Here is a 22,694-nt window from a genome sequence, read left to right as displayed (position 1 = left end):
AATCAAAGACAAAGCATTGAAACTGGCAGGGGTGGATACACCTAAATCCTACTGACAAGGGTAACTGGATTTAAGGAAACATCCCCAGCCTCATCTTCATTGAAGATGGAACAGAAAGACCGCTACATTAGCATAACGAACGGAGAAGAGCTCTTCCAAAGCAGGAACCCCACTGAACTACTGAAAGCAGAGAAGCATTGTCTGATGGGAAATCTCTGCTCCAGATCCTAATGAACCCAGGCCTGCTCACACCCAAATTAGTCATTTTCACACCAATTCTAGTAATGGATCCTATTGATACCCAAAATACTGAAACTGCCTAGTTGAATTGTGAGCTCCTTCATGGAACATCACCCCTACCATGATCTGTCTCTGTTGTCTTGCCTCTGCTTACCTATAATCAAGCCCAACGTTCTTGAACCATTGTCCTGTTTCTAGAAAAACATCTACCCTTATTCAAGAAAATGTTCTGATGTCTGGACATAAACTCTGCATCACTTCCATTGAGACCTCATCATCTCCTGCCTGATCGGGCTGGGAGTTCACTTGCCTCCTGACCTTTGAATGCCTTATTACTATCACCATCTGGGACCCCCGATCAGTGTGAGCTCCCCTGAGTGGTAAGATATCTCTCTCTCTCTCTCTTTCTCTAGGCATAGCCTCCTAATCTTGCTTTATGTAATTAGTTATATGGTTTGCTAGCCCTAACATTTGTAATCAGTTTATTTACTATTGTAACTGTTAAATATATATTCGCTGCCCAGAAATAGATAACTTTCACTGTTAAATGGGTTGCTGCTCAATCTTCTTCTTCTTCTCCAGCTCACTCATCCTCAGGGGTGTTGTTTTGACTTCCCCATTCACTCTGCAACAATGTTTCTTGTACCTAAGCTAAAAGATCCCTGTGGTGCCCAGAACTCCTGTGGGGTTTGCCCATCAAGTGAGTTACTAGCGGAATGATTGGGCTTTGAAAGTGGGGATCGGGGAGGGGGTGCTGAACCTGGGCAGCATATGAGGGTGGCAGCTGGGAGAGCTGTTTAACCCAGCCACTGAGTCCAAGGGCACATAAGGGCCACAGCTTGGCACTGCCGTGCCACCCAGTCCACTGAGTACAGGGACATATAAGGCTTCAGCATGTAAGTGCTGATTAACAAGTCCTCTCAGATGAGCAGTGGACCCTGGGTTGGGCAGAATAACTCCACTGGGAAGGAATTAGCAGAAGGGAGAAGTAAAGCTCCTTAGGAACACTAGTATCGCAAGCAGCACACTGACAGAATTACTCCCCAGTCCCCTCCCGGGAACCCCAAATCACTGAGCATACCCCAGAGCAATGGGCAAATCTGGTAGCAAAACAGAACACTTAATTAAGTCTCCAGTAGTGGAGGATCATTTTACCAATGAAATGTGGCACTTACTGGGGTAATTTCATTCCCAACGTAACTCCAGTGAGACAAAGACGTTCTGTCCAGGATTAATTTGACATATCAGTACAGCTTTAGTAATAAAATGGGAATACAGAAAATTCCTGGCAAAGCTAATTGCTTTGTATACACAGTAAGCACATTTAATGTGTTTTTAAAGCTGTTTACAGTATGAAAATCTCTGTTTAAAGTTATTCATGAATAGCACTGCTTCTTGATTAATGAGATGTAATTCTGTAAGATCAGCTGTTTTAAAAAGTACCCGAAGAGCTATCTACTTTCTTGGCATTTTTTTGTTTCTCATCTAAATAAAGTAATATTTCTTCTCTGAGTTATAAACCATGACCTGATTACCACTGTTCTTTGTAAATTAAGTTGCAGGTAGCAGTATATTAAATATTCAGCATAAAATTAAAGATAATTAATCTATTTGGCTCTGACTTCATGGGACTTTCATGAATGTGCAGAGAATCAAGCAAAATGCAGGGACTTTGGCCACATCCATTTCCACATTGGTGCATTTCTTTTTGGTCAGATCTTGTTACTGAAAAACTACCCCATAATTACTGTGTATTTTAAATGTATAGCTGTAATAGAACATTCACACCATCTTTCAGGAACATCACCTGCATTTCAACACCTGGTAATTAATAATTTAGTCTTGCTTTAGATTTGTATATTTATACTATTTTATCTTGAATAACTAAACATGCTATTTTAAGTTTATTAAATCATATTTAAAAAATAGTTTCTCTTTTGTCTCCCTGCTGTTTTGTTTAAACACAATGTAAACTATTTGTAGGCCCCTTCACACAGAACAATAATGTAAGAACGTATGTAAATACTAGTGCATAACAATGGCATCAGGCATCTGCATTCTTACCACATCAAAACTCTGCATGCCTCCACCTGTATATTTTAGACGTAGCTCTATAAAACATTTTTACAAACAGTTCTTTGCACTAGTTTAACTTCTATCTGGCAGGAGTCCACATTACACAAAACAACCACCTCACAATCAGGGTGATCAACAGACCTTATTGGGTGCTGGCCAATGTGGGAGGAGGGCTGGCTCTGGGCCCCTATAATAGGTAGGGCCTTGGGCAGAAGGGGCAGGACTTGGGTTTGGGGCTGCTCAGTGCACACCAGCCAGAGCTCCAGAGGTGATCTACAGGGTCGCTGCTGTTTTGACTGTAGCAGCAGCTGGGAGGCCCAGACCCTTTTAAATCACAGCTGCCCTCTTCTCCTCTACCTCCTCCCCCTTCTCCTCCGCAGACCTGCCTACAATACATACTACTCAGCACGATTTCCAGGATTTTTACCCTCAAGTGAATATCTAGATGTGGTCCCTTTGTTCCAGATTTGCAGTATTCCAGCAGCGCAATGTGGAGAAACTTGCACAGCTGCTGCCTTACACAAGGAAGAAATGTCTTTGCAACCTCTATAATGAACGTAATCATCCTACATCCCAAAGCAAGAGGTTAAATATTCACAGGGTTCTTTGCTTGATTAGTGAACATAGACAATCTTGTTTAAAATCCAGTATTTGATTCTGTTGTAATAAGTGGGCCAACAAATTGACCTTAATACTGAACTCACTTGTAAAGAAGTATGTAAAATGTCATAAGATGTCACACTAACATATAACAACAAATGCGAACAGGAAAAGGTATGAAAGGGAGACAGAAAGACTAATTTAAACTAAATAAAAAGGTCTCTGAAAATAGCTCATGCTTGGTAAATGTAGCTGGTTCTCACAGGCAGCAGGGTTGCCTAGTGTTTAGGTCCCAGTGCTAGCTGAGAGCCCAAGGTGCAGGACTTCCAGTCACTTACAAAAGTCTGTTTCTTCAGTACAAGGCATGGCCCTGAGAATCCATTTTCCCTTTCCTCAGAAGGATTTTCCTTCAGGTTCTCCCCGTCTGGCACCTGGGGGACAGTTTGGAGGCTTGTGCCCTCCTGCAGCCAACGTGGTAGGCAGTTCTGGATCAGGTCCCGAGGAGGGCAGAACCAGCTCCTACCTCTTTGCTAGTCAGTCCCTAACAGAGCCAGGTTCCTTCCTTTTATTCTCCCTCCAGGCCTGGCACTGGCTGCAGGTGGAACGGGGCAGGGTTAAGTGAGCTAACAGGCCTTGTTTAGCCCCCTGCACTGCCAGGCCCTCTTTTTACTCCCTCACACATCCCCCCCCCCAATGCCCCATTGGGGCCTGCCCCTCCCCCAACTGAGTTCCACCCCACGACCCGGAGAAAAAGTCTGCATTCGCATGGGCCTTCCCCACACAATGTTGAATCCAGAAGGAGACAGGTTGGAGGGAGAGGTACTCCCTCAGGATTGTGGGTTTCATCTCTTTCACTGCATGTAGCCAGGGAAGAGGGGCCTGGTCAGTGATGGGGTTAAAGCGTTTACCCAGGAGGTAATATCAGAACAAGTCCACTGCCCACTTTACCTCTATTGCCTCCTTCTCAGTTACAGAGAGGCCTTCTCTCTGGGAAGTAGCTCCTACTGATGTATCGGATTGGGTGTGCGTCACCTCTCATGACCTGGGAGAGCAAGGCTCCCAAACCCACATCAGAGGTATCCATCTCTAACAAGAACTCCTTCGAGAAGTCAGGGTGGTACAGGATGGGTTCTCGGCAGAGCTAGGCCTTTAGGGCTTGGAAAGCTTCCTCACAAGCTTGGATCCATTTGATGCACTTTGGACTCTCCCTCTTGAGGAGGTCGGTAAGAGGGGCTGCTCACTGGGGGTGAGCACAGGAGGCTCGGGGATGTGGCACCAGGGATTTCTGACACTGGGGTAGGAATGCTGTTTCAACTCAAGGGATAGTCTCCTGAGAAGCTTTTGCCACTTCCTGCTGCCCCTGCTTCAACAAAGTGCTCGGTAGGCCTGGACAGCTGCCAGTGCCACTGGGTCCTATACCACTCCCCTGCTCCAGTGAGGACAGACCTTTCCAGGAGTTCCACTGGACTGCCACTGGAGGGTAATGCACTGGTGGCTCCAGACAGGCCAAACCAGGTCTTCTGCCTAAGGGCCATTGGGTCTTTTTGTCTGGTTCCAGGGAGCTGTGTTTCAGGCCTTCTTCTTAGGCACCGAGGAAACTGATCAGTGCTGGGAGAATCTAGTGTTGTAAGTGCACTACCCATGGATACCAAGGTACTTGCCAATTCCTGGTGAGAGGACTTGGACCAACTCCCCAGGCAAGACGTGGAGCTTAATACCCCACTCTTTCCAAGTACATGGCTGAAAGTTCTTACCAATGTCACACTTCTCCTTGACAGGCAATTCACTCAAGCAATTGAGCCAACTGTTGTGGGGATCTATGCAGAAGTCCATGGAGCATAGCTTGTTTAATTGACTTAGAAAATGGGACCAGGACGTGGACATAAATCCCCTAACATGTTTTTGTTATTATACATATATATATATATATACACACACACACACATTTATGTCATCCAACCTCAGTAACATTGAAGGAAAGCTGTGTTTCCCCATTACTACTCACTGCACCTTCCTGATACTTTGAAAGCAAAGAAAGCTAAATACCATGGCTAGCAGGTAATTTATCTAAATGTATTTATAGTTCAATATCCCTGCAGTAAGATTAGCACATACTTCTTAGGCATACAAAGTGAATGAGATGCAATATGTAACATTTTATTTGTACTATGCTGACAATAGAGGTGGTTAAAAATTTTTCAATTGAACAAGTTTTCCATAAGGAAATGCAGCTTCATTCAAATTGAAAAGATATGTTGGAACATGACAATGTTGATGAAATTTTCAACAAAATACCTGAAATGATTCATTTCTCATTTTTATGTTGAAATATTTGTTTCAATGAGGCAGTGATGGGCAAAATATGGCCCAGAGGTTGGATCAGATTGCCCAGGATTTCCATCCAGCCAGTCCAGCTAATTAGCAGAGTGTGCATACTTCAGCAGCTTCTTCCCCTGCTTTGCTTTCTCCTGCTAGCTGTGTAGCTGGAGGGAGGACAGAGAGAGAATGCTAAAATTAGTGTGTTCCCCTGCCCCTGTACCCCCTCTCTGCAGAGCAGAGGTTGGAGGGAGGGACACACACAGCAGAGCTGCTCCTCTCTGAAGTATGAATAGGGAGTGACTGAGATGAGTGCCTACCTTAACAGACATTGCTCTGCTTCTGAGATTTCTCCAGCAACCAGTTCCTTCTCTCTCTCTCTCTGTCACACACACACACACACACACACACACACACACACACACACACCACACAGATTTTAGTTCCTGGACAGAGCTGAGTCACCCCTTCCCAATCAAACTTCCTCTCTTGATTAACAGAGAAACAGTTAATATTCAGGGGGTATACAAAGAGTCTCAAGATATGTCTGTGTTCATCATCTTTCTCAACAATGGGCAAAATCAAATCTGTGGGAAAAGCAGTTGTGACTGTTATTTCTATTAAGATTTTAAAATAAAAGGGTTTTGCTGTTTTAAATGTTAGCTTTGACAACAGTCTCAATATATTTTATTTTTCCTCTGCATTTTCTAGAGCTCCTACAGAAATTACTAAGCTTTAATTATTGAATTAATGAGCAACTCAGAGAACCACTGATTTTGTTAGCTAACATTCCTTAAAAATATTCAGACAAATAAAGACATCTGATATTTTTCAAGAAGCCAATACAGGTTGAACCTCTCTAACCCAGCACTCTCTTGTCCAGCAACATCCATAAACTGGCATGACGTTAGTTAGCTGAAAAAACACTTATCATGGGTTTGGCCAAGTGTCCTGTGATACCATAAAATTGTTTACAGCCACCAGTCCTGGCTCTCAGTGTTCTGTGATGTTAATTTACTCCTAAATGCCTTCTAAGAGCCCAGTAAGCAGTGGAGGTGTTGGTAATGCTGCTAGGCAATATTGACCTCCTGTGGTTCAGCAAATTTGCTCATTCGTCCCAGTCAGGTCCCGAGGGTGCCAGACTAGAGAGGGTCAACCTGTATTATTTTTTGCAGATAACTATCAATTTATCTCTAGAATACACAGCAGATGAAAAGCACATATATGGAGAGTCGTCTTATCTGCTGGTAACTGATAAATTATTATAGCTCAACATATCTGCTGTGGATTTTCCTGAGTAGTTGCTAACTATTAATCTTGTTCAGCACTAATGGAAAATCCCTAAGTGCCATGTAATTTTCAACAAATGTATAGCATCACTATTAACTAGTTCTGTACATCAGTTAAAATTGATACATTAACCTAGCCAAAAATATGAATATGAAATATGAAATCCTGGCCACACTGAAGTGGAAACTTGACATGACCAAGGTTTCACTCTGTTCTCTGAATCCTAGCAAGGTTATGTTTAGTACACACTTTTTGAGGAGTCCTGGGACTTATATAACCAATTTTAAGATAGTTCAATGAAATATTTCAGAGACTATTTCAACAAATCAATTAAACAAAAGGCAGAAAAATTATATATTAAAACAATGGGATTCAGTGCAACAACCAGAATTGATTAAAGGGAAGGGCAGCAAATATATATATATCTGTGATATAAAAAGGGGTGGCAGCCAGCAGCATATATTTCTATTGGTAGTGCACATCCCCTTATGCCTCAGTGCACAAAAATGTATTCCACCCATGGATGGAAAAAATTAAGAAGGAGTTAGGGGGCTGACTAGCTCAGTGGTTTGAGCATTGGCTTGCTAAACCCAGGGTTGTGATCTCAATCCTCGAGGGGGCCATTTACAGATCTGAGGCAAATAGATCACAAAGAAAGAAAAAGGGATGGTGCTTGGTCCTGCCAAGAGGGCAAAGGACTGCACTCAGTGACCTCCCAAGGTCTCTTCCCGCTCTATGAGATGTATCTCCATGGAACCCAGGTCTGTGTAGCTATCATAACAGAATGTGGCTGAGTTGTTTTTCTTCCCTAAATACTAAAATTTGAAAATGTTTATAACAGGAGACAAGTAGGTGTAATAAAAAGAAAAAAAATGCATAAACTAAACTGTAGTGAGTAATGGATATAGCTCTCCAGACATGTAAACAACTAAGAACTTCTTGGAGCATCTAGGGAAGGTGTCTGAAACCACAAAATAGAGAACTTATGGAAGACTGATATTGGAATTAATTAGTATTTGTAAAAGCACTCGAAAAATTCTAAACAGTATTTGTTCACTATTCCTAGCATCTGGAATAAATACAGCAAATCACTGATGGAGAGAAGAGATTTTCCTATTAAGCTTGAAACTATTTAGTGATCCAAGCAGACATCTAATTGTAACTGAAATCTAGAGGACAGGATTCTTAGCCACATCCCAATATGGTTGTCTCAATTCTTTGTAAAAAGTACCACTTTAAATCTAATTACATTTTTAGAAAGAAAAGCACTATGTCTAACTTCTTGTCCCTCTGCGATTGTTTCTTCAAAGTGGTCCGAAGTTTTTCTTTACATAGTTGCTGACAGATGACCTGACAGCGACTGACATTAAGTAATATTATTGCTGCTACTGCAGACACCTTGAGCCAGATCTTAATTTATTCCCTCTGTTAATCTAAGGCTCCCAACAAAAACTGAGAGGAGAAACGGGGTTGCACAGGAGTAAGAGAGTAGCCCCAATAGTTGTACTGACCTGAGTTGGGTGCATTGAACCCAAATTAGGTACTCTCCAAGGGGGTAAGGTTCAAGTACTAAACTCACCTTAGAGAAGACCAAGAACAATTTCATGAGAACTGGAACTGCCACCTCCCCAGAAGAAAAGCAGTGTTTGCTCTCTAAGTATTACTGTAACACTCAGTGGGTATTTTGCACCTTCTGTTCACATCCACATCCAATGTGCATTCCTAACAGTGGGGCCAACAGCCACAGTGGGCCCTGAGGCAAGGTGGGAGTGGGGCAATGGAGAGGTCTGGTGGGAAGAGGTGAGGCCAACAGCAAAAGTTGTGGGGGGCCTAGGGTATTCCAGCATTACCACCACCCAGACAGTGGCAATGCCCCCCACCCTCCAGCCGCATGCACCAGTGATGCTGCAGCACTTCACAGGGGTCTTTGAAAAGGCACAGTGGCAACTGCCCCCTTTGCCACCCAGCCCTGTTGGTGGGCCGGATTACTAAAATGAGCTCAACGAGATTAATGCACAAAAAGTGGACTTCATTATCTTACACTTTGGGAAAATACATGGTGGATAGCCTCAGAGGTGTTAGTCTCTATACACCTATCCCTTGATTTACAAACTTTCAATTCATGAATTTTCATTACAGCAAACTATGTGAATTTATACCTATTTTTCAATTTACAAACATATTTTCACTACAAAGAACCACCAACCTTCATCCAAATGTCCACTTCATAAGTAAGGAATGCGGAGCAATACAGTAGTACTCAGTGTGAAGCTGACTCATTTCCCTCAGCTGCTCAGCTCTTCTCACATGTTTCCTGTGCTTCATTGCGTCTATGTCATCTTGACTGTGAGTGATATTAATCTTCAAATATCTTTGTTATTTCTGATCATCATGGGTCCTAGACACGAAAAAGTTTCCTCAGGGGTGGTCACTAAGGCCAATAAACCAAGGAAAGCAATATCCGTGGTTGCCAAACTTGAAGTTATTAAAAGAACTGAAGAGGGCCACTGATCGAAAGACATATGTTTGGCAATGAACTTGGCAGCAGCAACAGTGTATACAATCTTTGTGCAGAAAGAAAAGATAAAAGAAATGGCAGAAACATATGGTGGTAGAGCTAAAAGTTGCATTGAACAACAAAAGCCAGGGATGCAATAATGGGTGAACCTGAAAGACTTAATACATTGGATCGACAGCCATAATGAACACAACATGCCTTTGAGCTCCCCCATCATAAGGGAGAAAGCCCTGTCTTTGTCTGAGGACCTGAAGAAGAAAGCCAAGGAAGAAAGACAAGATGGGGCATCTGAAGTAATGTTCAAAGCAAGTCATGGTTGGTTTGACTGCTTTAAAGTGTGTTTACATCATCATAGTCTGCGTGTTACAGGCGAAGCAGCATCTGCTGATATTCAGGCAGCTAACATTTTCCCAGTCACATTGCGATGAATAATTGATGAAGGTGGATATTCTCCAAAACAAACCTTTAATGTTGACGAAATGGGGCTTTTCTGGAGAAGAATACTTTCTCAAACTTTTATTTCAAGGGATAAAACAGAAGCAACAGGTTTCAAGGCCTCGAAGGATTGACTGACATTATTTCATGGTGGAAATTTGGAAGGAGGAGTGAAATTGAAGCCTCTCCTTGTTTACCATTTGGAAAATCTGAGGGTGCTTAAAGGCTTAAATAAGGCATCATCTGTGGTTTGGAATTCTAATTGAAAGGCATGGGAGACAAAGCAAGTTTTTGTTGATTACTTAACAAGCTACCTTTCATTATTCATCTCTAAATATTGTACTGAAAATAATCTGCTGATTCTCAACAATGCTCCCAGTCACCCTACCAACGTTGAAGACTATGGCAATAACATTTGAGTGTTTGCCCCCAAATACCACTTCCATCCTTCAACCAATGGATCAAAGCATCATTGCTATATTTAAAGCTGACGATCTGACTGGTGATGAGGTATCTTTTATCTGCATCAAACGGACAAGACAAACCAACAATTAAGCAGTTGTGGAAGACTACAATGTCAAGATAGATATAGCAAATATCACAGCTGCATGGAATAAAATTACCCAAAGTATCCTGAATGGTGTTTGGAAAAAAACTATTACCAAAATACGTTTATGATTTCCGTGGTTTTGAGGGTGAAGTAAAAGACATTCAAATTCTATTGTGCACTGGCAACTCAAGCCAGATTCAATGAAGTTCAAGATGATGTTCAAGACCTGTTATTGTCACATGGTGAAGAACTGACTAATGAATTAATTCAGCTAGAGGCAGAAAGATTCTCAGGCTGAGAAGGAAGAACTGGATGAACCACAAAAAATGCTGGACACTGAAACATTCTAATATTCTTCAGTGCATTGGAGGTAGCTAAACAAATTCTTGATGACAATGACCCAAGCTAAGACTAGAGTTCAGCATGCAAATGACAAATTCATGATGCCATCAGGAGTTGTACGACAGACAAAGGAGGGCTGCAGTACAAACTTCAATTCTATCACTTTTTCAACCCTCACCTCATCACCTCCTCTTAAACCCTCATCACTATCAGCTGATCCTGAAACCTGAACCCCGAAAGCTGAAGATGAAACCCCAATTAAGGAGGTTGAAGTCACTATAGAGCTGTTTCCAGTGACGATGCAGATGATCCCATAGAACTCATGTCAACCGCACCTAAGAACTGACTAGCGGTAATAAATGTCATAAAAAAGCAATAAAGTAGCACTGCTTTCATTCTTATGTTTATATAGTACTGTAATATATGTGGGAAAAATATTGGGTGATTTTTTGGGGAGTTGGGAAACAGTAAGAATTTTCTACATTGAATTTAATGGGAATTTCATTTTCGATTTATGAATTTTCACATACAAACAGTTTTCATGGAATTAATTAAGTTCAGAAATCGAGGGATAGGTGTATTCATGAAACAAAAAAAGCAGTTCTGTAGCACCTTAAAGACCAGGTGATGAGCTTTCATGGGAGAGTGAAGAAGTAGGTCTTTCCCATGAAAGATCATCACCTGATAAATAATATTGTTAGTCTTAAAGGTACTACAGTACTGCCTTTATTTATTTATTTATTTTACTTCACTAAAACTTTCTGACCATTAATGAAAATGGCCACAGAGTCACAGGATCAGCAACCCAACCCCCAGCACACTGCAGAAAGGTAACCATCTCTTCAGAGTGCCCCATGTTGTACATATTTTGTTTTTCTCTACAGCAGAAAAATATGAGACAATAAATTTAGTCTCTCCTACTGCGAAGCTCTGTATTGCTACAATGCTTGAGAAAGGATGGTCAAGTGGAGAACATCTTCAAATGCAAGGGGCTGATAGACCAATTTCTGCAACAGTCAAAAAGTACATAAAGCAAGCATCTGTTATGGACATTTAGGTTCAAGGCTAATAAAACCTGTCCTCTCTAGAAAACCAAATGATTATCAATGACATTACAAACAAATTGCCTGCTGCACTCAGCCATATTTTCAAAAGCTTTATGTAGAAGAAGTGAAGAGTGACAAGAAGTCGTAACTTTTCCGCACAACACAAGAGCCTTTTATAGTCTTCATACTCAACTTTGTGCTGGCATGAAAAAGAGGATGTCGGGCTGTGCATCCAGTTTCAGATATATGCCTCCAGAAATGTGGTCCTGCAACCCTTTGTCTGCCGCAGGTTCTCAAGGCTTGAACAATCTAAGCACTGGATGTGGGGTCAGCACACACAAATGTGCAGCACTAGGAAGAATGAGAGGTAGCCTCATTGTTCCTTTATCAAGGCTACCATTGTCATGAACACACCTTCTGAATGAGGAAAGCAGAAAGACGAGGAGGATCAGGGAGAAGTGAAAAAAGAAAAGAATAAAGATGTGCTTGTCATGCAACTACCTGGCTCAGCAGCTTCCTAATCTGGAATTAAATTAGTTTTAAAGGCTAGAGGGCTGATTCTCCTCATAGTTACCCTGGAGTCATTCTGCAAGAATCCCATGGAGGTCAATAGGGTTAAACTGATGGAAGGAAGCGGGGAACTAGTTCCTGAAAGTGGGAGGTCAGGAACTGAATCTCCTTTTAGTCACCAGTTTATGGTTAGATCAAGGCTAGAGTTGGGAGTTTGATTCAACAGTATAAAATCTTCAGAAGCTGTCCATGTGGCATTTCAACCCAAAAGAGCTACAATGTCTTCGGAACACAAGTCAATGTGAGACGTCCACTCTCATGAGCTGCATCAAAGCTGGATCCAGAAAACAGGCTTCTTCTGAGTTTGGATCTGACTCCCAAAAATACTTGTAGTATGGCAGAGAGGAGGGGCAGAGGCTGACAGGTGTGGGGATTCCAGTCCAGCCTCTCGCCTTCCCCAAAGCACGTTGGATGAAGAGATAACTTGATGGAGGTTGGATTTAAACCCTCAGCTCTACCAGTTTTTCTTTCCAAACCTAAGTTTTGTTTCAGGGTCAGATCTGAAAGTCAAAATGGGATCTCTTCAATAAGAGAGTGGATTTGATTTTGGAGCATTCCAACCACTTCCAAATAATGAGTATAGGAGGAACCAGGATTAAATGGGAAGGAGGAGTCACAGCTGGTCTATGGCATCATTCAGCTTCAAATTCCTTTTGAGAGCTGATCAGTAAGGAAATATCTAGGCTACCCGTATACAAGCAGCCAGGGGTGTGATTCCCTGGCTCATGTATGCACACTCACAGTAGCTCAATGAGAACTAGTCTGAGCACACATAGTGTAGGGTGGTAGAGCTGTGCTGAGTACAAACCCACGTGAAAGTGGGGGGCTCATGCTTGGGTCAGCCATGCCTCTCCAGCCACCATCTGAGCCTCTCTGGCTATACTACTCTTGATACTCATACATCAAGTATGTATACATAAGCAGGGCAGTCCACCTCTATCACAGCGCAGAAATGCACTTAGCTACAGATACAGGCAGTGGCAGTAGGAGATCTGATCATGAACTATAGAGTGTTTTCCAAGAATGTTGGCAAAAAAAAAAAAATCTATATTGCCAGGCACAGCTTGGTCAACCAGATGCCACTTGCTTGAAAGACGGAAATGGACAGGAGAGCTGACAGCCTCAAAGGGTCCCTGGGCAAGAGGGGCCCTGTTCCTTGCCCCAGAAGGGGTGGATGACTGGGGCGGAAGGGGCAGGGCTAGCCAGCCAGCCATCAGTGCTGCCAGAACCATGGTGCACCCATGGCAGCCCTCGGTGCTGCCCAGAGTGCACTGCAGAGTGCTCTGGCAGCAATTTCAAGGGTCCCGGGCTCTGGCTGCCACTGAGGCTGCAGTAATGGTGGCGGCAGCGGCAGCCAGGCACTCCAGGCCTTTAGTATTTCCAGGCCCTGTGGCAATTGCCCCCTTCGCCTCTCCCACACTTCCACCTGGTCGGCAGGTCTGCAAGTGGATGATCTAGTGATTTTAGTGTTCATAAAGCAGGCAATGCACACAGGAGGCTACAACAGCCTGCCTTTACTGCCATATACAAACAAAAAAGCACAAAATCCCATTCTTTGGCTATCCTCCCTTCCCCCTAACATACAAGGACAAAATGTCCCTCTCTCTTTTCATGCACATTGCTGCAGGAGAAACCACAATTAGTTGGCTGGACAAGTGTCAAAGGAGAATGTGTTCCTGGAGAAGAACTTCTGTATGGGCTTGTCTAAACTACCACTTTCCTTCAAAGGAAGGATGGTAATTAGAGTGTTGGGAGTTTACTAATGAAGTGCTGCTGTGCATAGGCAGCATTTCATTAAGCAAATTCCCCCCAGTGGCAACTTCGAAGTTTTAAACTTTGAAGTACCAGCATGTGTCTAGCCGTGGTGTACCCGCCGGAACTTCAAAGTGCCGGGGCAACTTCAAAGTCCCTTACTCCAAGTAAGGGGACTTCGAAGTTGCCCTGGCACTTCCAAGTACCAGCGGGTGAGCCGTGGCTAGATGCGTGCCGGTACTTCGAAGTTTAAAACTTCGAAGTTGCCACTGGGGGGAATTTGCTTAATGAAATGCTGCCCATGCACAGCAGCACTTCATTAGTAAACTCCCAACACCCTAATTACCATCCTTCCTTCAAAAGAAGGTGGTAGTGTAGACACAGCCTACGTGTAGTTGCAGAACGAATCTGGGCTGAATTTGAATGACCCTTTACAACATTTGTTAACTCTTTTTGCTTAGCAATCTTTTTGCTTATTTTTAGCTGTGACACTTTGTGTCCTTTTCCCAGGCAGAAAGAAGATGCCTATGGAAACTTGGAAGTTTGTCTCAGACCAACTTCTTCTGCTGAAATAAAAGCTATGACCCCACCCATCTTGCCTCTCCACTAAAATTAACATGGCACACATTACATAGTTTTGGCTGATCACTCTAATGTGATTATAAATAGAAAATCATTATTAAACAGGTGTGTTTCCAGGGGGATCTAGAGGGATAGTTTCTTGGCCTTGTGCTATTTAACATTTTGACTAATGACATGGCAGAAAATATAAAATCGCCAAAGATAAACATTACAGGTGACACAAAATTAGACAAGAGATATATAATGAAGATGACAGGTCGCTAATTCAGAGCGATGGGGATTTTTTGGTAAACTGGGCACAAGCAAACAGTGTGTTTTAATATGGCTTAATATATCCATCCAGGAGCAAAGTATGAAGGCCATACTTACAAAAGTGGGGGAATCCTGGGAAACAGTGACTCTATAGAAGGTTTGGATAATCTTGCGCTAGACAATCAGTTGAAGTTGAGTTCCCAGTGTGGCTCTGGGGCCAAAAGAGCTAATGTACTCCCAGGATGTATAAAGAGGGGAGTCTTCAAGGGGAGTAGATTAGTCCTTTTACCACTGTGTTTGGCACTAGTGTGACTGCTGTTGGAATACTGTGTCCAGTCCTGGTGTGCACAATGAAGAAGGACGTTGCTAAATGGGGGAGTGTTTAGGAAGAGCCAAACAAATGGTGAAAGGATTAGAAAACATGCTGCCTTCTGATGATCAACTGCAAGAGCTCGATCTATTTAGCTTATCAAAGAGAAGGCTAAGCAGCAATTCCATTAAAATCTGTAACCATTCATGTGAGGAAGAAATATTTTATAACGGGCTCTTCAATCTAGCAGAGAAAGGTACAATGTGATCTGATTGTTCAAAGTTGAAACTAGATACGGTCAGACTGGAACTCAAGTGACAATTTTTAACAATGAGAGTAACTAACCATGGGACAACTTATCAAGGATCATGGTGGAGTCTCCCACTGGACTTTTTTCCAAAAGACATGTTCTAAGATTGGTTTTGGAGAAGTCCTATGGCCTGTTTTATACAGCCATTCTGACTAAATGATCACAACAGTTCCCTCTGGTCTTGAAATCTATGAATCTACGTTCAGACTCCTAACTACACTCCTGCCAATCATTGTCACCACTTCTCTGCTACTAGAAATAATCAATGCAAAATAGTATTCACTGTTGTTCAAATCATTCTTCCTCCCAAATAATCTTTCTTTACTATCAGACAGCTAATAAGGCCTGTTCTCCAGCTACTGGTGTGGAGCCAATATTTCTGACGTTTCCAATGAGAGCCATGCTTTGATTCAAATCATTTGTACCCATCACTCCTGATTTATAAGACTGATGATTACCTGTTCTGGTCATTCCCTCTGATGCATATGGCTCTGGCTACTCTTAACAGACAGGATGCTGGGCTAGATGGACCACTGCACCAGAGTAGTTACTGCCATATGGACCAGCTTACAGTCTACTGCCTCGAAGTTCTCATAGAGGGCTGATATTTTATTCCAAAAGGGATGAACTCTCTTTGCAGGAGGCAGCACATGGGTCCAATTTCTCGATTAGGCAGTTCAGGCTGATTTGCCAGTTCACAATGTGGCACAATTTACACGGATTTGAAGCTCTGGAGGTGGAAGGGAAGACATTGCTTTGCTCCCTTTAAGGACAGTACCACAGTCTTACAGAAAGCCTTATGCGGTTGGTGAACATATTGGAAGCAAGCAAGTCTTCTTCCTACGTGCCTCATGTAACATGATTCATTGCTGAAGCATACCCATCTTGTGGTTGATGGAAGTGTTGAGGAATGGGTGTGGGGATGACCTCAGCCAAGATGTCCCTGACTGTGGATACCTGACAATTACTCTGCTCTACCAACTCATCCATTCCTAGAGCTTGCATTTGGGTAGTTTATTTTTCTAAGCCATGCTGAGAGGTACATGAATTCTAGCTTTTTCAAGTATGAAACAGTTTCACTAGGTCATTCTGCTGGTGGGGTGGAGGGAAGGCCGTGATTGTCTTTTAAAATACTGAGATTGTCACACAAGGAGAGTGTCACGTCAGAAACATCCACCCCTACTGTGAAGCTTTGGAAAATGTTTGTCCAGGCAAGCTAGTTCACTTTTCCAAAACCTGTATTTTCCATTCAGGGCAAGAGTTCTTTCATATTGTCCTATGTGGGTGTTGAAGTCCTGGGGAATTCTAGCTCTACCTGGGGCAATAGGTCCATTAGCTTAAAATTCTCATTAGGAAGTCCATGGCCCCCCATTTGTATTTATTTATTCCTTTTCTGCAGGCCTGATACACAACAATCATTTTTCAGTCACAAATACCTGTTTAGAGTTTCTGACTTTTAAAAATGACAGTGTTCTTCAGAGTAATGGATAGAGCAGCACAGCATTCATCACCTACCACACAGGCTGTGAGCTGGATCTGCTCGGTCGTTTAGTTAATGCATCAGAGTAATGAGAACTAAACAACAGCAACAAAGCATTATAAAAAAACACACTAGATTAAAGCAGCTTCTCATGTTTCACCAAGTTTTTCTTCCTAATTTATAAAACAATTTGCATATAAGAAAAGTTTAATAAATGTATTTCTTGCTTGAGGCTTGTGTAAATTAAACAATGGGAATCACTCCATTACACAGGTGCAAACATTCTTAAAAAAAAATCCATTCTTTGCCCCACTACCAAATCTTCCAGCTTATTTGGATTTCACATTATACTATTAAATTAGGCTCAATGTTGCATTTAGTTTTGTATCAAGGAAACAGTGCTTGAGCATACAGGACCCTGTGCATTAGGCACACATTCTCATTAGAAACAACAATTAAGAGATTTCTAATAATGTTCTTTAATATAAAAGTGTTGTATAAATTAACTAGAAATTTTGTCTAGCGGCATTCCTTAAGTAGGGAAAAAGAACTCGGCCCATTAAAGCTCATCCTGCGAACACATACAAATATTCCTCACTCACTCAAGGAAGGCATACTGAGGTCAGCCAGCAGTTCACAAGAGCATATTTTACTGCCATACCACGTAAGTCAGGGCTGTCCCAAGGGCGGGGGGGGAGGGGGGAGAAAGGGGCAGGACCTGGGCAACCCTCGCCCAGTGACCCAGGCACGGGCACAGAGTAATCCCCCCACTCCGTGCTGCAGGCCCGGCCCCTCCCTCACTCTGTCCCCTTACCCACTCCCCAAACAATTGGGCTAGGGATTGTCTGGAGCAGGCCCAGTCATGTCAATGGCAGTTGTGGGTGGTGGCAGCATGGGGGGGGGGTCACCTTCCCTCACACTGCCCCCTTTGCACTCACCACGTGGGAGGGGCAAGCAGCAGCCTGCTCCACTCCCCTCCACACCTCCCCCGCCCCGCCATGTGGCGAGTACAGGGGATAGGGCAAAGGGAGGGAACCCACTGCTGCTGGCACTGCTGCCACACCCTGTGCCCCAGGTAAGCCTCTCGCCCCTCCTGTCCATAGGGGTCCCCAAAAGTGGAGGGATAGGATGGCTCTGATGTGAGCAGCACAAAGAACTCAACTCCCACTGACTTCACCTCCTTGCAGGATCAGACTGAGCTGGTGAGCTCCGTTGGACAGGACCTCTTTTTTCTGTTGGGTATGTACAGCATGGATCCACGCCTGTGGTACAACGCTGTAGAAATATATGAAGACTAAAATGTTTCTATAATATATTCTCCTTCTCGACAACCACAGAATGCCAGCCTTACAAAAAAGGAAAAATGCAGTCAGCTAATATTTTAAAGGTTTTACTCATTTCATTTGTGACAGGGTGGATAGAAATAGACGACGTATTTTAACAAAACAGGCTTTTATTTAAATTTAATTTTCAAATAAATAAATTACCAAATTTCTCATTTAAAAATAACAGTTGAAATGAAATCTCATCACAGACATGAAGGGAAAAGTAATGGTGCAAAGGAAGAGGCAAGCTGGATAGGGTAGTTTGAGTTCTGTGTTTATGTGGTGGTGAACCTTGACCAAGCAGGCAAAGGAGTTAAATTAGACGTTGTCTTAAGGTAGAAAAGCAGTATATGGGAAAGGACAGAGGCAGCACAGAATGGAAATGTGCTGTGGACTGGAAAGAAAAAGGGAAGACATTATTCAGCAAACACAGCTTCCTCTATTCTCCCATTCAGCTTCCTGTCATAGCTTCTGGGCATATAAGAGAACCTATCAGGGAATATTCTGAAGAATCAATGATTTTGGAATGATTTAAATAGTGATTTAAATCAGTGATTTAAACTGCCCTGATTTAAATCCATCCACCCTGATTTGTGATGATTTTCTAAAAAATTATATGAGAATTGTTTCATTAAGAGTCATACCCTGTATTAACTAAGCAAGAGATGGTAGGATAAAAGCTAATTAACAATTGGCTAACCAGGCAGGGCATAAAAAGTCTATTCACACCACAGCAACAGTCTAATATTGCATAGCACATAATTCAAACCTCATCATCCTAATATGCCTTAATATGGCTGAGATAGTGTGATAACATCAGGGACAATTCTAGATTCACAAGTGGATAAAAAACAACAAAAAAAATAAACCAGGGGAATAGAACAGGAAATAATTTCATCATATTTTAAAAAGCATCCAATTTGAAATCCAATTTGAACTTTGGGTGTGCATGCTACATACTTATGAGACACTGAACACATATGTTTATTTGCAGCAAACTAAGCATTTATGTTAAAAGCAACAACAAGAAGATATGGCTAATATTAACCTAGATACATGATCTATATAGTCAATGAATATATTAGCATGATCTATACTAGCCAATGAATCTAGGACAAAGAAAATATTTTAAGAAACACAGGGAAAATGTTAAAAGTTTTACATTTACCTATATAGATCCATAACATTTGCCCTTGAGAAGCTGTTAAAAACTTAAACTGCTTCATGATCACATAGTCCTTTCTTACCCTTAGGAGGGCAAGAGTATAATCTACATGAAAATAGTCTTCGTATCTTGGAAGATAATGTAGGTTTTGGTTCTAGAAGCCTCACTGAGAACTTTCTTTCTCTTTAAACAATACCAAGGAGAAGTTAAATCAACAGATTTTTATATGATGATCATCATGCAGCTATGAAGCTGATTAACTCAGAAAGTAATTTATCCTGGAGCAGTTCTACAGTACTATTACTACTGCTAACTGTTTACATCAGGTTAAAATTATGAATTTTGGTTTTAATTTCAAATGCATCCTTCATATAAGTAGAACATTCAGGGATATAATTCCAGCAACACCTGCTAAAACTCCACATTTTTTAATGCTACTTTGGGTATGAATATTGGGTAATTTTGTTTTTCCTATTTGTCACAATTGCCTGATTCGTAAGGCACAGTACCAATGCTAAAATGTTGACCTTGCTGTTCTTGTTTAATTGAGATATATACTGGCTTCCTAGCTGCTGCACAAAGGTCTCCACTTCCTAAAATGGCAATGTTTTAGCCAGATTAATTAATAAATACCCTGAATTGAAGAATCAAATATTTTAAGCACTACTAATTGAAATATTGGTTTCCAAGAAAACACGAACCTTAGGGACAGAATTGTATCCTATACTGTAAAGAGGAAATTAATCATAGTATTTGTGTAACATTACGGTGATTAATTCACAGAAACCTGCATACACAAAAACCGAGTAATATCTATGAGATGGCAAAAGACAACTACCATTTTATTTAATGACTATTATCTCAACACTTGAGAATTTAGACATATAACTCTCATTAGCATCAATGGAAGTTTCATCCATAAATATCTAACAAGAAGAAATAGTATTTCAATGAAAAAAATGAGACATTAAAGTGGCAAAGCACTTCTCCATGAGTTTGTACATCTTAAAAAGTTTTATTACAAATGTTCCTCTTTTAGTCACTTAAATAACATCTTGCCCCTAAAGCCTATTAAAGACTCACTGAACTTCCACTATGGTCAAAGATATAGAATTGAGTCACTGACAGGATCTAAACATGTATTTGATTTTGTAAGATAATTATAATGCCACAATCTGTCTTTCCTATATCAAACATTCTGTTTTGAACATTTTCTGGTTATTTTCTCAAATTAGATACTGTAAAAGAATTTACCAAAAATTTAAATTATTCATACAAATTATGTAAATAAGTCATCAAAACACAGTACTTGAAGTATTTTTAGGATGTATTCTTTGTTCTTGGTGCTTTTAGACACAGAAGGGGAAAAATCAAGAGAAACGATCATTTCCTGATACCAAATTCCAAGAAAGGTTGGAGGGATTTTATGGTTTGGTTTTGTTTGAATATGTTAATATAGAAATTGACTGTGATTTAAAACCATTTATAAAAGTTCAAAGTCAAACCAGTACCTACTATAATAATTAGAGTTTCTGCAGAGAACTCTCAAGAAATCAACGTTGACTCTCTGGCTATGTCTATGCTAGAGGGTTTTGTTGACAAAACCCGAGGAACATCCGGATTCCCAAGGTGTTCTGTCACAAGTAAATCGACAGAAGGCAGCACTTTTGTTGGCAGCATTCTGCTGTTCCCCCATGAAGTAGAAAGCCAGGCTGGACGTTCTAGGGCGCCTTCTGTAGATAGGCAGGGCTTCTGAAACACCAGGCAGCCATGTCTACTGTAGTTCTGGTTGGCCACTTTGTCGAGAGAGCAGCTGGGCAGTCTGACCACTCTCTGTCAACAGAGTGGATCGCTTTTTCAGTCCACTTTGCAGTCTGCCTGCGATCTGTTGACAGAAGTTTTGTCAGAAGATACCTTCCAACAGTAACTTCCACCGACAGATCGCTCTAGTATAGACAAACCCTCTTGGACAGCTCTGAGGACATTCAAGTAAGGGGACAAAGAGAAAAAGGCAGACTAAAATCAAGAAGAAACAGTTTTATACCTCCTAGTACCATAAAAGACTCTTCAAGAACATTAGTCTCCAATGCAGGAATCCTATTTGTTAGTTTTGTTTTTAAAATGGATGATTTACAGTAGTTAGAATGGAGAGCACTGCGGAAATGGAGATCTTTCTTAAACCAGTACAAACTCTCTCTCTCAAACCAGAATAAACGTGAACTGTGACCACTGTATATCACTGATGACAGATCATTTCCACATTTTATTTTTGTACAGATACAATCTTAAGGAACTTCATTCTAGTCCAAGATCAAGGGTGGCGTTAGCTCCTGCTCACCATGGATGCCTGTGCCAAGGCTCTGCCCAGCTCCTTCTGTCTCCCACCCCAAAACCGTCTCCCTTGACCAGGTCAGGGCTGCAGGCTAAAGCTGGGCAGGGCACAGCACCAGCTGCTCACAGGCAGTGAGATTTGCTCAGGCAGAGGGGATCCGGCTCCACAGCTGGCAGAATTCTCACAGACCTCAGGACACAGTGACCATGGGGGCTGGGGCCTAGACACCTGAGTCAGAGCAGGGCAGTCCAGGTTGGTGTGGGGAGCCTTGGACCCTCCAGTTGCTCTGAGCAGCACACTCAGGCGAGCAGGGAAATGGACAAGGGGCTGCTCTCAGACATTCCTTCTCCTCCAGGCATACTCCTGACGGCTGCTCAAGCTAAGTGCCTGGCCAGCAGCTACCACTCTCTCCTCTCTGCCTTCTGAGCAGGGAGGCCAGAGAATGGCAGCTCCTATGGGCAAGAGAAGGGATAAGGCAAGTTTTGGGGTGGTTATAGGCCCTGCCAGCTTTCCCAGCACTGCCCCAGCCCAGGTTCTTTCCATTAAACATGCATATACCTATTGTCTGCACACAAATCAGGCATCTTCCAGGAGGCTCTGTGCATATGCAGACTATTTGAAAGCCTATGTTATATAGCACATATATGCTAGCCATGCACTAATTGTTTACAATTACATATACCTAGCTTTGAATACCTGCCTGTTAATATCCTTTTACTATGCAAATACTTTGAGACATCACTAAAACTGAATTTAAGATAAAACTTGTCATAATTCTCCAACAATAATAGCCCCTGTTACTTTTAGCCCGGTAGCAAGATGAAAGAAAAACCTAATCCTTGCTTTTTCCTGTTGTTGTCATGACTGATACTGATATGGTGCACAACAATCTCTGGTGTCAGCAGTCAGAATCTGAGCTTTATGATTGATTTTTCTTTTGTGCTGGACTCAGTGAAACTGAAGAATAAATCCGAGGCATGCTTGCTAGAATAAGGTTCTGCTTTTGCTAATTTCGATATATGACAATGCCCCAAGCACAAAGATGAGGGAGGGAAGCTTGCCTTTGTTCATTTCTGATTCCAAGAGAAGCTAAGAATTTATAAACTTTCAATAAAAAATACTGCTGTGGTTTTATATTTGCACATTAATATCATATTTTGATGTAAAATGGGATTATTAATTCTCTTCATAGAGCAATAAATC

At 41.9% G+C, this 22,694-nt stretch overlaps 1 protein-coding gene across 2 annotated transcripts in view; it reads right to left on the bottom strand.

Moving 5' to 3' along the window:
* The window catches only part of LOC142011124 (histone-lysine N-methyltransferase SMYD3-like), a 359,175-nt gene that overhangs the window by 315,476 nt on the left and 21,005 nt on the right, over window positions 1-22,694 (bottom strand). The window contains exon 1 of one of the 2 annotated variants that reach the window (XM_074990062.1): window positions 5,212-5,229. The exons of the other annotated variant lie outside the window; for it this stretch is intronic. The gene's annotated coding sequence lies outside the window, so the exon portion shown is untranslated. Of the gene's footprint in view, window positions 1-5,211; window positions 5,230-22,694 lie in introns of those variants that run through there. 2 annotated transcript variants of the gene reach the window in all.

Source organism: Carettochelys insculpta, chromosome 3 (assembly GCF_033958435.1).
Source record: "Carettochelys insculpta isolate YL-2023 chromosome 3, ASM3395843v1, whole genome shotgun sequence".
NCBI classification, from domain to species: domain Eukaryota; kingdom Metazoa; phylum Chordata; order Testudines; family Carettochelyidae; genus Carettochelys; species Carettochelys insculpta.
The sequence above is the reverse complement of the archived record's forward strand: the minus strand, read 5'-3'. Positions and strand labels throughout refer to the sequence as shown.